Below are 18,159 nucleotides of genomic sequence, written 5' to 3'. Positions count from 1 at the left end.
CAGTCCGTCATTTATTTTTATTATTTGTGGTTAAGTTGTTTTGTTATTATTTTTGTTTGCTTTTGGCTCTTGGGGGTTGGGGGTGAAATAGGACTAAAGAATAAAGCTTCAATAATTATTATAAGATTATACCTCCAACTCCGACTTAAAACAAAAACATATAAATATTTCTGATTCTGAATCCGAAGATGAAAATAGTGAACGAAACTTAAAACAAGTTAAGTTTGGAAATAAAAAGAGACGAGCAAATAGACCCCAAAGCTATCGAAAGGATTGGGAATTAGATAAATCGTTTCAGGGTTGGTTAAAATTACAAATAAAAATATTACAATATACAAATATGTATATGTATTTGTGTTAATGTTTATCTATTTTTAATTTAGATTTTGAGTGCAATGTTTTGTTCATTTTTCAATAAATTACTATCTTTGTTAAAAAAGTATTTTATTTCTACTAGAAATCGTTCTTTTAATTAAAAGAAATGATCAGAATAGGAAATTTGATTAAATTCATAATCCATTATCAACAAAATGTAACACATTTTATAAGTTTGGCGACGGTGCGACTGTGAGGTTACGTCATACATAGGAAAAGGTTGTGTACTGACAGAATTGTATGATTGTACCATAATTTTGTACAAAATTCCATAATTTTGGCCAGAATGTACCATAATTTTCACCCAATCATCTGGCAACACTAGCACTGACCGGCAGTCGGCAGTCCGCTGAGTCCGCAGTCCGTTGGGTGGGAGTCCGAAAGTAGCAGTCCGACCGAGAAGACCGACCGCAGCAACCGACCGAGGTAAGCCCTACAGTACCGTACATCGCTCCGCCGCACCAACTCCTTCACTCCGCCGCTGTTGTCAGCATGTAAGTATAATAGGTAAGAAGGTAGGCTAATTCCTTTTTCCTATTCCTAGTGTCCACAGGATACACGGGGTTGCGTGCCGGACCGTTACGGGGTAAAACTGTGTATTCCTTAAAAAGTGCTAGGGGGCTACGTGTCGGACCGTTACGAGGTAGCACCCTGCATTGGACATTATTCCTAGTGTCTACGGGATACACGGGGTTGCGTGCCGGACCGTTATGGGGTAACCCTGTGTATTCCTTAAAAAGTGCTAGTGGGCTACGTGTCGGACCGTTACGAGGTAGCACCCTGCATAAGACATTATTCCTAGTGTCTACAGGATACACGGGGTTGCGTGCCGGACCGTTACGGGGTTACACTGTGTATCCTTAAAAAGTGCTAGGGGGCTACGTGTCGGACCGTTACGAGGTAGCACCCTGCATTGGACATTATTCCTAGTGTCTACGGGATACACGGGGTTGCGTGCCGGACCGTTATGGGATAACCCTGTGTATTCCTTAAAAAGTGCTAGTGGGCTACGTGTCGGACCGTTACGAGGTAGCACCCTGCATAAGACATTATTCCTAGTGTCTACAGGATACACGGGGTCGCGTGCCGGACCGTTACGGGGTTACACTGTGTATCCTTAAAGAGTGCTAGGGGGCTACGTGTCGGACCGTTACGAGGTAGCACCCTGCATTGGATATTATCCCATTATTCCCAACCCGACAGCATTACTATCTTCTACCTACATAATTAAGACCGCGTCTACCGACATTTTAAACAGAGTTGGCCAAGGTTACGAGTGACCGCATTTATATTAGACCGCTTAATTATCCTGTGGGTGACTTACCGCTTACCATTCCGATTAATACCGACCGTTTCATACTTTATTTTCTCTGGGCTGTATCTGATCCGTTCCTTCACTCCATAAATTACCGTACCGCTTTTACATTTTGCTTACCGACATGGGTTCTCTTCATTGCACCCCTCCTCTTCCCGCACCGTACCGTATTGAATTTGGCCGTATGTAAGGCTTATTGAGAAGTGTTAGCAAAGGGATGACATGTTAGGTTTTGGGATGAATAAATGTGATTTTGATGCAATATTGCCTATTGTTTTACTCACACAGAAGACCTGGATTACTTTCTCCACTGTCTAAAGGCTACCCGATAGGCCGTGGTCCCTCATCCACATTAAACTTGAGGGTAGCGCCCGAGATAATGGTTGGATAACCAACTACAAACTTTATAAATAACCCAGAAGATCGAGAGGGGATAGAAAAAATTAGTAAGCGCTAGTAAAAACCATTACAGTCATTTTATTATGCATATACTCTCCCAAGTCCTGATGTCCAATATGTTGGACATCGAAGTCTAAGTATGTACTAGATTTTGGGCTGCGATATTAAGTGCTTAGTAATAAACGTGTTGTTAATAATGAAGACGTTTGGTCATGCAATAATTGACAGTAGGTACCGGTTTTATGCAATTCCATGCGTATTTTTTTATTTAAAATACTGGGAAAAATGTTTAGGAATAGGCCTAGAATATTTTCAGTTTATAACATAAGTTATGTCATAAATTAATGTACCCTGTCTATTTAAGTGGACAGTAGGACGTACTTAAGTGTTTTAGCAATTTTGGGATAAAAATATCTTCAACGACGTTTTTAACTTCTTTCTTAAGGACACGAGCCACTCAGTGGAGTTCAAGAAAGAGTACTTGCTAAACAGATAACTGCTTCTTATTGATTAACGTAAAAAAATAGGTAAGAGTCATTCATTCCCTCAACTTTCAATTTCCAAAAGATATTAACCATAGCGAAACATGACGTAACTAGAAAATTCAAAACTACTTAAAAATGTATTTGAATAATAACATCTTTTAAAATATTAGCGACTTTACTAATGCGAGATTCTTAAAAGTAAATAAGAAATCAAGAAATGTAACATTTACTGAAGTTTTTTTGATGTTTCCATACGGGGCAAAAACAACCAAAGTTAATGCGATTGCTCCTGCAATGACCAAAGATGGATTTTTCTTCAGTCAAGTCTTATTTGAAAGTTGTTATCGATAATAATGTCATATTGCATGAAAAGTCATCTGACCATGTGTTCAAGATTCGCCGTTTAATGAATATAATCAAACGAAAGGGATGTTTGATGTTACTAAGGCTTCCATTGGTCGCTTCCAATGGTTCCAAACAAGCGTACAACTATACCAAAATTTCAAATGTAATTAAATCACTCTTATTCCCTATAAAGGGTTAAATTTCCAAAGATTCTAAAGACACATGCGGTTACAAATACAACCTACAATGAACTGACAAAGTTCTAAGAGTCTTTTTGGCCGCCAAAACCTCACATGGTATCTAATAAATAAAAGACAAATGACAGAAAAAACATCAAATGGGATAGATGAAAAATAGAAAAAAAATTAAAAACGGCGACGTCTACAACCGGCCTTAGGTTTAGACACATCAGTCAACTGTTACTTCGACGGTCAATCCAAAAATAAACAATGACCATGACTGTTTATTTTGCATAACAAATTCTTTTGCAGAAAACTACGGTTTCCACACCAAAAATAAGAAAAAAAGAACAAAATACCACAGCCCAAATGATGGTAAGTTTTATCCATAGTAATTGTCCCTTTTGTAAAAGTGCCATATTTTTAGGTAGTTTTTAAGGATTCGAGAGATCAATAAATATGCACAATATTGAAGATGATCTTCCGATTAATCACTTAGACAAGAAGTGTGCAACGAGTAAGATGAGAAAATCAATCAATAATCAACAGCAATAATCAAATTTAAAGAAGTAAAGAAAATGAAGTTCAAGGCACACAAAATGATAAGGAAGAAAAATCACCAGAGCAGGATGTATAATTTTTGGTCTTTTTGTGATTAATAACAAACAAGTACCAATGAAACCAATTTCAATATTTCCAACAAGATTTCCTAGGAGTGTGCAAAGATCGTATGAAAAAGCATTACGACACTTGGACGAGGTTCCTCTGAAATATCAGTTAAAGCTAGTGGTAAAATGTAATAGTGTAAAATAGTAAATTTCGGTGGTATAGTGGTTTCATATGAAAAATGTTCTGCTTACTTTTACGGGCTTACAGGTAGAAGTAAGTACAAAAGAGAGTCAAAGTACTTAACTCCGAGACGAAATTTTGTAAACAAATACAACTCCTGCCTGGGAGGAATTGATTTAATTTATAGAATAACAGTTACTATTGGATCAGTATGTAAAAAAAATAAATTGTTAAAACTATTTTCCATTTAGCTGGCTTGGAAGTGGCTAACCCGTGAAATTATAGAAAAAATATAGGTGCCAATAAACCTAAAGATATTTTAGGATTTCTAAATTTCAAAAATTTCTACTGTAAAATAGTAACTGGAAGCAATTTCGCTCCATCTGCTTTGAGAACCTCTATGTCTGGAACAAAACTGAAGGCTCTACATCTACCAATTGTGGCGACTGCCCTCTAAAATGCTGTAAGATAAAAAAACCAAAATGCCTTCGAGACAACATTTTATTGAGAAAACTGTAATCTATTTTTATGTCTAACGGCTACTAACAATTGGTTCAAAAGTTTTCATGTACGTTATAATAAGTAGTGATTTTGTCCTGATATCCTGATGCTAAGAAATATTGCTTTTAAGTTCCACACCTAACAAAAAAGACAGCGGCACCGTAAGGCCAGACATAATAAGGCTTGGGAAGAGGCAGCCTTCTGTGTAAATTTAGAAGCCTGAATCTTAGCTATGTAAAACTTAATCACATTGAACTAAGTGTCGGCTGATATCATCTGGTTGGCCGACTTGAAGGAAGACACCAGGGTACTGTCATTACTAAAGCAATAAATTGGATCCGAAGTTTTGTCGAGGGGATCATTGATATATAATAAGAAGAGGTAAGGATTGTCTCCTCATGCATCCGTGAAGGACAACAACGTTAATTTGAAATAAATCTCTGCGAGGCGTGTTTATCAAACGGGAATGGATCGGTTCTCAAGGAAATCAAGCGAAGTAACGAAAATTGGTGGCAGACCATAAGAATACAGTTTTTATAAAAAAAGTTTTTATACCAGACCCTATCGAATGTCTTTCATATTTCCAAGACTGTTGCACGGAGTGTACCATATTTGTCGATAGCATCCGTCCAGACATGCGTGATATAAACCAACAGATCGCCTGTGTTTTCGAAAATCAGACTGACTGATAGGACTGACTGACCTTCCATAACGGTGGTGTCAGTACTATCGCACCCTTTTTTAGTAATATTGGCGGTATTTTATTCGAGCCCACCCGGCTCGAATAAAATACCTTGTTCAAGTTTTTGAGAACTTCTTCAAGATCTCAAAAACTCGTAATAGAAGACTATCTCTAGCACTGAAAAACATCTCTTGGTAAAGTCGGTGGTGTTTTGCCTTGTCAGTCTAAGGTAGAGTTGGTCCCTAAGTATCAGGTTATCAGGAACTGTTTTCAATGTCTTCAGTTGGCTACCAAACTCTTTGCGACAGGCGTGGATCCTGAGTTTTCAGTTCTAGTTGACATATTGCGCTTATTTTGTGATTTAATGTTCCTAGTGATGCATGGGCGGTAATATTGTATGAATCAAGATTCGTCACGAGAAACAGATACAGGAGGCACGTGTATATTGCGTTAGGTCGTGATTAATCGCAAAGTTTTCTTGGGTGCCTGTTATCATCAGTCATATTAGATTACATCAAATAGGTGACATGTGGAACTTCAAGTGTCCTGCAATAACAATTTCTTTACTAGGATACTTTGCTTGCAGATCGTCGATTTTATCAGCAAGGTGAGTGAAAAGCTTTCTGTAGTGTGTATAGTCGGTTAATCTGTAGAAGAAGTAGAAATACTTTAAGGATATTTAGTTCTTATTCTTCTCGCTGGTAAGATATAATACTTATAATGAAGTCGGCGACTCCGAAGTTGTACCTAAATCGAATGTGGAGGTCATATCCAGGATATAGTATTAAATTGAAATTCAGGAACATTCCTACACTTACTCCAGGAATACTCTTTTATATCAGCAACATACCTTTATCGACAACGTCAAAAAATCTAACCTGAATCGCGTTGAATATCGCTTAAAGAATTTTTTTCTTTGTTGTTATCGATGGAGACTAAAAACCAGAAACTTAAACTGCAAAATATAAATAAAATAGTACAAAACTATGAGAATAATTAACTTATTTGCATTTTCATAAAATTTTACAAAAAAATAATAACAACTAAATAAATAACAACTGTATAAACCTTGGTTCTTTTCGAGTATACTTTCGTCTCTGCTATTACTAAAGTGTTCACTCGTGTTACTCGTAATATTAATTTAAGAATTATTACTAATCCACACGAATAATAGTTGCGCACTTTTTAAATGAAACGGCTATTGTAGCCCATACTGTTGCCAGCTAGTACGTGAAAGATTTCACAACTATAAAATTAGAAACAATATTAAAAAATGCTAATTTAATAAAACAAAAATCACGAGTCTCTAACCTGTCATAAAACAAACAACGAATAATAATAATACCAATTTAATATATCCATAAGCATCGCGCCAGGCACGGAATTACACAACCTGTAAATATAAAAATTGCAATATTATAAAAAAAATAAATAAATAAATAAAAAATCAGGCCCGGAGCGAGTGCATAATTTTATAACAAAACTATCGCTCGTTCAGCCGCGAGCGGCAAATTGTTGTTCGGCGCTTTATTAACCTGTTAAATTGATTATGCAAAGTTTGCCATTAAAGATTCGATTTTCTTGTAAAATCTTTAAAAGAACAATGAAGGAATGTTTTATAAGATGGGAACGGTGATGACGGTTTTATTCGCAAATTGAAGAGATGTGACTTTTCTCTATTTTGCAATTCTAACACTATGTGAATAAATACTTGTTGGTTTAATATTACTTACAATACCCTATATAAAACTGCAGCTAGACGCTTGTTTAGACAAAATTTATTTTAGGAATACTTTGGATAGGTATGAAAAAACAGAATGTTGCCAAGAGTGACAAAAACCACAAACTAGAATATCAATTTAAGCTAAAAAAAGGAGAACAGCTGATTGAAAACATATGGTATATATCAAAAATTGATGAAAATAAATTTATTATAATTTTATTTTATAATATAAATAATATTAATTAGAATGAAGAAACAACCGCTAATAATAGCCAAAGAACCATATTGTTTTATTAATTTACTTCACTTAAATTTAATTTCCTTTTAAGTTTTTCACAACTTGTTAAAATAATGGTGCTAAAAATTATTTTTGTTTATTATTTGCTTACTTACACCCCAAAACAATTGAAATGGAAATGCTGAACTTTTAAGTCCAACAGTCGTAAATCGGGCGAACATTAATATTATGTTATGTCTGGCCCAACGAACTGGCATGCCCTGTTAATACAATATGCATGGCCCGGTTTTGAGTTACATTTAGTACTTTACGTTGGCGAAAGGTAAATTGCTTATTGTTTTCTGTTGACCCGAGCCCGAGAGCACTAAAAATCGCCCCTCAAGTCAGAAAGTTGACGAGATGGGTGGGACACTAATATATTTAAAGAACTCACTATCGTATATAATTATGTTATGCATGTTTACGATAAAAATTCAATTTTAAACTATGATTTACTGGTAGAAAATCGTCTAATTTCAAAAGAAATATCAGATGTATAAAACAGCTTAAAATGAATACCGTGCTGATGGGTCTATTGTGTTTTTGCAAACATTTTTTTAATTTTTACAGAATCTACTATAAAAAAAGTACAATCCCAGCGTTTTTGGAAGAATCATCAATGCTACCAAAAAATTTGTTTCACCCATTCAATTTTAAAATGCGGCTATAGTAGGTTGCAAAAAACATGTACTCTTGCTTTGGATATACAATTATTGATATTATATTGCAAATTAATTAGTTATGTCTTGGTAAATATGATTTAGTTACTTATTGTGAAGTCAGAAAATCAATAAATTATAGTGCCAATTATGAACCTATGTTATTTCTGTTTTTATCGTTAAATATTTTATAATAAAGGGTGTTTTTTTTAGAGACGGAGAACTTTCATTTGGCAACACTGTTCTGGGTTGTTTTTAGATTAGTTTGGATTGGCAATTCATCATGAACAAACTCACTCCAGAGCAACGTGTCCAAATTGTTCAAATTTATTTTGAAAGACATGGTTCTATTCGAGAAACACATCGGGCATTACGTGAGTTTTATGGTGCTCATAATCGTCCTTCAGAGAAATTCATTCGAGAAACTGTTGATCGTTTTCGTAATACTTTTACTCTAGTCGACAATATGCATCGCGTAAGACGCCGTACAGTGCGCACGCAACAAGCGATAGCTGCTGTGCAGCATAGTGTTGATAATGATCCAAATGTGTCAATTCATCGTCTTCTTCTTCTCAACAAGTGAATTTATGTCCATCCACTTTATGGAAAATTTTGCGCAAAGATCTCGGATTGCGAGCATATAAAATTCAACTTGTCCAGGAGTTGAAACTCCATGATCATCTTTTGCGCCGTACATTAGATGAATGGGCGGAAGGAAAGATTGCTGTCGATTCACGATTTCATATAAAAATTTTGTTCAGTGATGAAGCACACTTTTGGTTAAATGGCTATGTAAACAAGCAGAATTGCCGAATTTGGGGGGATGAGAATCCACGAGCTATTGGCAAAAAACCGTTTCATCCAGAAAAACTAACCGTTTAGTGCGCTTTATGGGCCGGTGTAATCATTGGTCCTTATGTCTTCAGAAATGCTGATGGTCAGAACGTTACAGTAAACGGTAAGCGATGCAGAAACATGATAACCAACTTGTTTGTGCCCTAATTGGAAGCCGTTACAGGCGTTGCAGAAATGTGGTTTCAGCAGGACGGTGCCACGTGCCAGGCAGTGCGCCAAACAATTAATTTACTGCAAGAGATGACATTCGAGCAACGAATAATTTCAAGGAATGGACCTGTAAACTGGCCAGCTCGTTCGTGCGCTTGACGCCATTAGATTATTTTCTTTAGGGCTATGTTAAGTCGCATGTCTACGCTGATAAACCCGAAACATTTTAGCACTTGGAAGCCAACATACGACGCGTGATTGCCGAAATACAGCCTGCAGTACTGGAAAGAGTGTGTGAAAATTGGACCTCTAGATTACGCCACGTACGCGCCAGCCGTGGAGGTCACATGCCCGAAATCATTTTTAAATATTAATGCCAAAAAAAATTCTTTAATATAAAAGCAAATTCGTTCATATCAATAAAATATTTTGTGTTTAATTTCAATTTAAATTTCTCCGCCTCTAAAGAAAACACTCTTTACTTTCCAATGTCATAGTTTAAGATTTTAGTTTTAATTGAGATGGCTAGTGTGTTAAGTATAAATTTGAGGATTTCATACAAAAAAGAAAAGTTGGGAACGTGAAATTTATGACCCTAGTTGATTTAACAAAAATAGATTGGAGTGTCAGAAAAGAAGTCATCTGAATGAGAATTTCAATTCTACCAATATTATTATTCCCACTTTGCAACTTTTAGTGGAAAAGCCAGGGAGGTAAACCCAAATGTAGATGTGTTAGTGGAAAAACGTACACAAAAAGAAGAAATTGTTGGACTTAAGGGTGTTAAATAAATCACGGTACCGTAATACCTACTTATTATTAAACCGTCCTATGTAACAACTGTCGCCAAAAATTTCACCAAAATTCTTAATAATTATTATTAAATAAAAGTGCCCTGAAAAAACTGTGAAACAAGTGAAAGATGATTTGAGAAGAAAGGAAATCCTATAAATATTGTGATTTATTGTGAGTTGGTTCGTGTATAAGAAAACCAACTAAAAATGGCGGCTTAATCATTAACGTTAATCATTAAGTGGCAACGAATACTTCCCATAACTCAGCCCCAGATTCAAAATAATGTCATGATGGTTACAGCATGGTTACTAAGCTATTGGAATATACAGGGTGTGCCAACAAGGTGTACGGCTAAGATAGCGCCTTAACTACACGAGTAGAGCAAAAAGTTCTACAGCAAAGTTGTAGGGTTGACAAAAACCTACGAACTAAAAATATTTTTATGTATACTGGGTGCGTCACAAAAAGTTATTATAAAGTATGATTTTTTTTAAATGGTACGCCCTGTATATTAAGGTAAAAAGAGTACTTTATTTTGATATAATGTTTTTAAAATTTCCGTGCGGCGTTGCAACGTAATTATTTTTTTTATGTTATTTTTTGCCTTTTAGAGGGTTCGTTTAAAAAATCATAATTAACTTAAAATTTTTTCTGCGCCTATGAAACTTGTACCAAAGTTAGTCTAGGGTACTTCCTCTAGGCTGACTATGATAATTTGTAATTTTTTAATACAGGGTGTTTTTAATGAACTTTCCAACTTGCTGAAATTAAATACGCAATATCTCAAATTTTTCAAAGGGAACACCCTGTATATTTTTATCTAATTAAGTTTGTCCCTCAAATACCTTCATTTTTTTTTAATATATCCTATAGCTAAACCAAGTACTTTTTAAGATATTTTAACTTTTCTGTAAAATAGTATGCATAAAATGGGTATTCTTTACACATCAACCTCTTTTTCGTTCAGCACCTTGACTTTCTACCAAAATATGTTTCACCTGATTATCGGGACCTCGAGCATCCGCATCAACGGGTGGAATGCGAAGCATTACTCCTACAACCATTTCTTTAAATTTTGTTATTGACATCTTTTCGTTGGCAACTTCTTGGTGCAAAATGTAGGCATTTACGACTGCAGTTCCTGCTAGTAACTCTATAGCTAATTTTCTGTACCACTTTACTCCTCGCCTCAATGATGTTCCATATGACTTTATCTGGTCAGATAGGTCAATAAACGCCTTACATTTATTATAGTCGGCTATAATTTCAGGTTTTTGAACTTCGCCACCTTTTTGTCTAACAGTTACTTGTTTGTATGTTTAGTACTAAGAACCAAGACGTCACGTTTAACTGTCTATATATATAGTTCGTCCTTTATCAAGTAAGTTATTCATAAGAGACATTACAACTGCAGTAGATACATGCATCCCCTTTTTTTTTCAGCACCGCAATATACACTGAGGTTATAGGTATATCCCTTGGAGACACACAATTTAAACAGCTTTATGCCGAATTTATGCTTCTTGTTTTTTATGTACTGTCGGAAAGAGAGACGTCCTCTAAAGGGGACGAGAGTCTCGTCAATACATACAATACATCAGGTATAATAGGTGCTTGAAAACTGGTTATGAGTTTTTTGAGAAGTGAGTCTATTTTATGAAGACGATTTTGAACAACACCTTCATTATCGTTAAAATGAAGCATTTTTAGCAGCAACTAAAATCTGTTTCTGCTCATAAAAGATCGTACTTTATTGAAGTACAAAAAAGATGTCTGCCAATATGCTTGGATACTTGGCAGCTGAAATAGTCCCATCCACATAATTATACCAAGGAACCTTTCAATTTTTTCCGAATTGGTGTCCACCCATTTCTGTATTCTGGACTTTCGTTTAATATTTTTATTTTTAGATTGTGCTGCATAACGATTTGTTTCAATGACTATATGATTTATAACTTACAACAGGTACCATAAGTTTATAAAAATTATATGGATTTTTATCAAAAAATTCATATAATTTTTATGTCATGAAATTCCGGTTTTACGCCAGGATCATTCTCCATAAACGAGATTTTTTTTAAATTCATACAATAGATGGTTGGTTATCAGAAGCTTTAATATCTTCATCGTTTTCTGAATTTGGGTAATCGAAAGTTTCTTATCACATCCTCTATCATTTGTGAAATCTGGCTGGTATCATTATCATGCGTGGGAAAATTGGAGGTTGCTTCGTCACCTGAAGACATCGGTACGTGTACGATCTGGACTGGATTGCTGAGTTTCCAAACCCACGTTAGTGGCTACACCTTTGCTTGTACTGGGTTGAGTAGAAAGAATTTTTAGTTTATAATAATTAAAATTAATGTTATTGCGATTTTGTTTTATTGAACCCATATCAAACAACTTCCTCTATCTTACAATTATAAATAAGAATTAATTAATTAAAGCGATATAACACTTACCATAAATTGGTTGTTGAGGGATTGCATTTTTTTTACGTCGCTTAGGTGTAATAGATAAAGTTGTAGATGAGTCACTGCTTTCGTTTCAGCTTTCGGGTTGATACTCGTCTGACAAATAAACGTCACCGAATACAGAATCTTCATCTTGAATTTCCTGCATCATTTTCTCTAATTTAGCTTGTTCTTCTTCGTACGCCATTTTGAAAAATAACACACACAGCAAACCACTATCGGCGATGATAATAAAACTACTGCAATTAAAGTACTAAAGTAATCATGCGCACGTGTTAAGAGCAACGAATGGTGACAGTTTCCAAGAACTGACAGACGACAGGCACAACAAGCAACCGTAAAATAACTAAAGGCGCGCAACCGCGATGCGTCCGGCTTCATATTCAAGCAGTGTTGTCAAATATATCTCCTATGTATCTGGGTTGGATACATGCGGTTATAATAACCAAAACTAATATAATGGCCACGTGTATCCAATGTAGATACATTTTCAAATCCACGTTTTGAGTGCATCTATTTTTTTTTCTAAATTTTGTCTTCATTTTATGTGTAAATATGAATTTTTTAAACAAATTAACAAAAAAAAATTTTTTGTCCAGAAGGCCCACATTTTTTGGTTTGAAAACAGACGGGTAGACCGAGAAAAACTTCAATGAAACTGGATAGAAAAATTAAAAGGATCTCCCAGGCAAATCCTTTCCTGTCAGCAAAGCTAATTCTGGCTGAAGCTGGGGGCTCTAATGTTTCTTCTCGAACGATACATCGCAGACTAGTTGAAGCAGGCTTAAAAGCATGCAAACCTGCCAAAAAACCGCTTCTTAGTAAGAAGAATATTAACGCACGTCTTCTGTTTGCAGAACAACATGCTCACTGGACACCAGAGCAATGGAAAAAAGTACTTTTTAGTGATGAGTCAAAGTTTAATTTGTATATAAGTGATGGTGTTCAATATGTTCGTCGTATTGCAGGTAAAAGACTTTACCCAAAGTATGTCTAAGGTACTGTAAAACATGGAGGTGGCAACGTGTTAGTGTGGGGTTGTTTCTTTGGCTATGAAATGGGACCAATTTACCAAATTGAGGGCATTATGGACAGATTTAAGTATAAATATATCCTTGAAAATGTCATGCTACCTTATGCGGAATGGAATATGCCACTACGTTTTGTTTTCTAACACGACAATGATCCAAAACATACAGCAGTGTATAAAAGAAGGGTTTAATGAAAATAAAATACCCATTCTTAAATTACCAGCCCAATCGCCCGATCTTAACCCGATCGAAAACCTGTGGGAAATTGTGGATAGGCAACTTAAAAGAAAAACCTATAAAAACAAAGAGTACATTTTTGAAGAAATTAAAAATATATGGAAAAATATTGATCAAGATATAATTAATAATTTAATTTCTCCCATGCCTCAAAAGTGCCGCCAGGTAATCGCAAATAAGGGCTTGTGGACTAAATATTAAGGGCGCAATCTGATAATGTTTTCTTTTATTTTTATTGTAAGCGTCGTTTAATTTTTGTCGTATAGAAATATTTAAATTTTCTTTTTCATTTTATGATCTTGTTTATACGGAAGAATTTTGGTATGTTATGTAATAAATATATGTTTATTAATGAGTGTATTTGTTTTATTGAGTTTTAATTCTTGCTTTCTTCTTGCGTTTTTGCTTTTTTAATAAAAGAAAAAACTGGATCGTCGCTCTATTTTTGTCCGATACTGTATATTAGGATGTTTTATTTAGAAGTAGATAATCAACATTGGATGGTGTCGCTGTTTTATCTTCAATGATTATGGTGTTAAAGAATGTCTCCGGTGTTGTCGATATAGACATTTATTAAAGAGGTTGAAAAGAATGTAATGTCAATATTGTTAAATATATTAATTGTGTCATGTCTAACGACTAACGAAACATATGGCCTTGGTCTAAATGTAAATCGTAAGCGGATTGAGTAAGTGCAAAGAATTAAGTATCATTGAGAGTTAAATCTTATACAGAACTCTAGTATTGTATACTTTACTCGCCAGGGTTATTTAAATAACAGAGACAACATTTTAATATTAGTAAAAGAGTGAAAACTCAATATCATTTTCTTGAGTGAGACTTATATAACAGATAATAATAATTTATATAAGCTGGATGTAGATGGCAACAGATTGAAGATATGTATAAGTAAAACAGTAGAAGAGGAGGGGCTTTAGCTTTAATTAAATACAATATTAAATATAGGATTAAATGTATGTCATGTGTTGATAACTGTGTCTGGTATTACCACCCATGTCAGATGCCAAATTTATAGATTATTGATTTTGTAGAACAGGTTAGAAATATGAATATTTCTATATATATTAGGTTAACATAAATGTTTTTCAAGGCGTAATTCTTGATCAATCAGAATTCCTAAAAACTTAGTTATTTCAACTTTCTGAACAACTTTATCATTTAAGGGCACACTTGCTACGTCATACCTAAATCCAACAATGTGTTTTGTTTGATTTAAACAAAGGCGATTGGTTGTGAGCCATTCATTAATGATGTTCATATCATTCTCCATGGCTTGCTGCAACACCTCCAACGCCTTATATAATTAGGCCCAACAAGGTCATTTATATATGCCTAAAATATAATTGGTTCTAAAATCTATCCCTGTAGGACTTCGCAAGTAGTTCTTGCAAGAGATGATTTCTTTCTCTGAATACGCAATAGACTGAAGCCGATCGCTAAGATAAGACTTAACCTAGGCATGAGCGGGTCCTAGAAAGCTTTATCTTTCAAGTTTAGAAGTAATTCGTGATCCACACAATCAAAAGCTTCAAATAGATCGCAGAAAATCGCTTCCGATTGTAGCCTTCGTTCCCATTGCAAACGTTCTCTAAAAAGTCGTAAAAAGGTCTACGTGAGTACAATAGCTGAAAAAAGAGAACTTTGAAGTTTTTAAGAAAGATTTTTAATTTTTACAAAAGTGATCAGATTAATTAAAAATTTTATTCTACTCGGAAATTATTCAAAAAAGGGAGGTGAAAAAGCCACCATCTCGATGGGTTTACTGTTATTTCTAAGAAAACCTTTTATTATTGTCGAAACGGTAACGAAAATGTTAATTCTCCTTTAAATAATTTAGAATAATATACCTAATAAAAAATACCATTTCGTTGATTTTCTAAAAATTGTTACTTATTTTGAAATTTTCAACAAAAAACTGTGGTACTAAAAATCTGATTGCACTACCGATGTTTTTAGAAAAAAAAAACAATTCCTTACATTTCCACAATGTACATAATATAATGGATTTTTAAAGGTAATTTTGACACGGGAAACGTCATGTCGTATTAAGAAGTTTTTGCCTCAAGAATATAGGGAAAATCAGAATGAAAAAAAGTGTTTCCTATATACCCCTCATTAACATTATCTATTATCAAACTTAATAAGATCAACTTAAACAATTTATTTAATTCTGCATGGTAAACATCAAAAAATCCTTAACCATCATTATTTTGAATTAATAACAAAATCACGTTTTTTCTAAATCCGTTAATAGTTTATTTTTATAATAGCTGGTCGTGACCGTCTTATTTACCTTAAAGATTCTCGCTTGATGGGAATGTTAAAATTATATTAAATATCGTGAGAACACCAAAAGATTTGATCTTTTTTAGGCCAAAATGTTGTGTTTCATTGATCGTGTTTGACATGTTATTGCAAAAGGTGTGCCCAGAAAATGCAGTACCCTAACCTTAATATGATTTAAGAGGTATAAAAACATACTTAATACCCGTGGGGAGTTATTGATAGATTATACCATTAGCATAAACAATTTATATGATAATTTTGGACTCACAAATGCTAAGTGGTTCATTGCATATAAAATATTTGCTATATTTATATAATACTTTTACAATAAATGTGATAAATAACATGCACTTGATGGTCATTTAATGAGTAAATCCATTTATTACAGTGCCACGCTCGGTACCCATATGGTACCGCGTAAAAGCCTCTCGTGGGCTCAGAACAAGAAAAAATAAAAAGTCCTCGAGAAGTTGACAAAGTACTTTGCGCGGGTCGAGGAACTCTTTTGGCCTCATCTGTGTGTACTTTCTTAAATTTGTCCCCTTTTTATCTTATTTATTTTAAGATGAAAATTGTACTGTACGTATGCAAGATCTCGGGCCAAGGTATTACTCTAAGGTATTCAGGTGTTGGTTCAAGAGTTTAGTTCAAAGAAAGTTGGTTTGTCGGAAGATGTTACAGGCCCATTTATTCTAATCCACGAGATAGAAAAAGAAAAAAGCGGTGGTACCAGAAAATAGACTATGAATATCCCACACCATTTATAGTGTAGCCTAAAAAACCTGGTGCAAAAAAGTGCGAGGAATATAACCATCACTCTGATGAGTCCTATGCTAAAACTGTTTCTTAAAATCATCTACAGAAGAATTTTCAATAAATACAAAGAACAGATATGCGAAAATCAATTTGGTTTTATAGGTGCAGTCGGAACCAGACAGGCACTCTTTGGAGCTTTTAATCCAGAGATGCAGATACATCAGCTGTAATTTCTAGGCGTCCAAAATAAATTATAAAAAAGCATTTAATCGCATTAAATATCATAAAATAATTGATATTCTGGAAGGTCGGCTTCTACGATAAAGATATCGGATTAATTTCAAATCTGTACTGGATACTTAAGAATTGATGGAGATCAAATGGCATAGGTGAAAATAGTGACAAATATATCTTTGGAATACAACTCATATTCCGGAAAAAATTTGACTATTACCCTTAAAGAAGTAGACGAAGGTAGTCTTTCGAACAAAGTCAGACTAAATATTAGTCAGATTAAAATTAAATAACTTGGAAGCATTGCAAAGGTTAGTGGACCATATCACCCAGTATTGTCAATATATTGGCCTTAATATCAGCGTAGAAAAAACGAGAAAACGAATCAAATGATCATCAGCGAGAAATATATAAAAAGAAATCATCTATATATTGACGAAACTCGAATTGAACGTGTTCAACAATATTGCTACCTTGGAAATATTATAAAAGAACAATGGGACAACGCACAAGAAATAAAATATTGTAAAAAAAACAGCAATGACGATATTTAACAAAAAGACTCTTTTTCAAAAGTCACAACATCTCTTAGAAAAAAAATAAACGAGGTCAAGCAGTTATATTATTTTCTTGTTTTTTCTGTTTTATTGTATGGCATAGAATTATAGACACTCACAGAAGCCACTACTAAAAATCTGGAAGCATTTGAGACTTGACTATGTAGGAGAATCTTTAAAATACCGAGAATCTTTTAAATTTGGACAGCTCATATTAAACATACAAGTGCTGAAAAGAATGGGAAAAGATCAAGAATTAATGTATATCATTAAAAAAGAAAAATAAAATGCCTAGGGCATGTTATGAGAAATAGAGATTGATACTCCCTACTACAAACTGTAATACAAGGAATGGTAAAATAGAGTCAGAAAGGAGGAGAATATCATGAAATTAAAACATTAAATATACAAAAAGCATATTTTCAATTAAAAATTGTGATTTATTCATTTATTTTATTACTTTTTTTTAAATTTTAATTAGTTGAAAACTATTACAAATTTACATTAAAAATCTCTATTAAAAAAATTTGGCTTTAATAAATATGTAAGATTCGTTTGTTAATAAAATATACAGGGTGATTGACGACCGATGGTACGATCTGTATAGGGAAAACGAAACATAGCGAAAATTAGATAGCCATGGTAACAAGCACTGTAGTGTTGCTGCTTATGTAGGAAAATGGCAACGCCTTTGATCTTTTAAATGGAACATCCTATATATTTTCGAATTTTTAATCATACTTATATTATCTTCCTTATACCTATCTTCAGGGGTTTTAAAGAAAAAAAAATACGTATTGTTTGTTAAAAACCAAGGGATAACTAATTGTTTTTATCCCACCTAATAAGCTGAAATTGTAAACATTACTTTAAGAGACCATCTTGATTAACTTCCGATAGCCCGATTGAATCAGCTTTATTTAGGGTCATAAAAAATTAAATTAATATCTTTCATTTACTCAAATGCAAATAAGCCCATTTTTTAAATGGAACACGCCATATATTTTATCTTATATTCTAACGGAAATGTAAAA

The sequence above is a fragment of the Anthonomus grandis genome, chromosome 1 (assembly GCF_022605725.1).
Source record: "Anthonomus grandis grandis chromosome 1, icAntGran1.3, whole genome shotgun sequence".
In the NCBI taxonomy this organism is placed as follows: Eukaryota; Metazoa; Arthropoda; class Insecta; order Coleoptera; family Curculionidae; genus Anthonomus; species Anthonomus grandis.
This window is presented reverse-complemented; position numbering follows the sequence as displayed.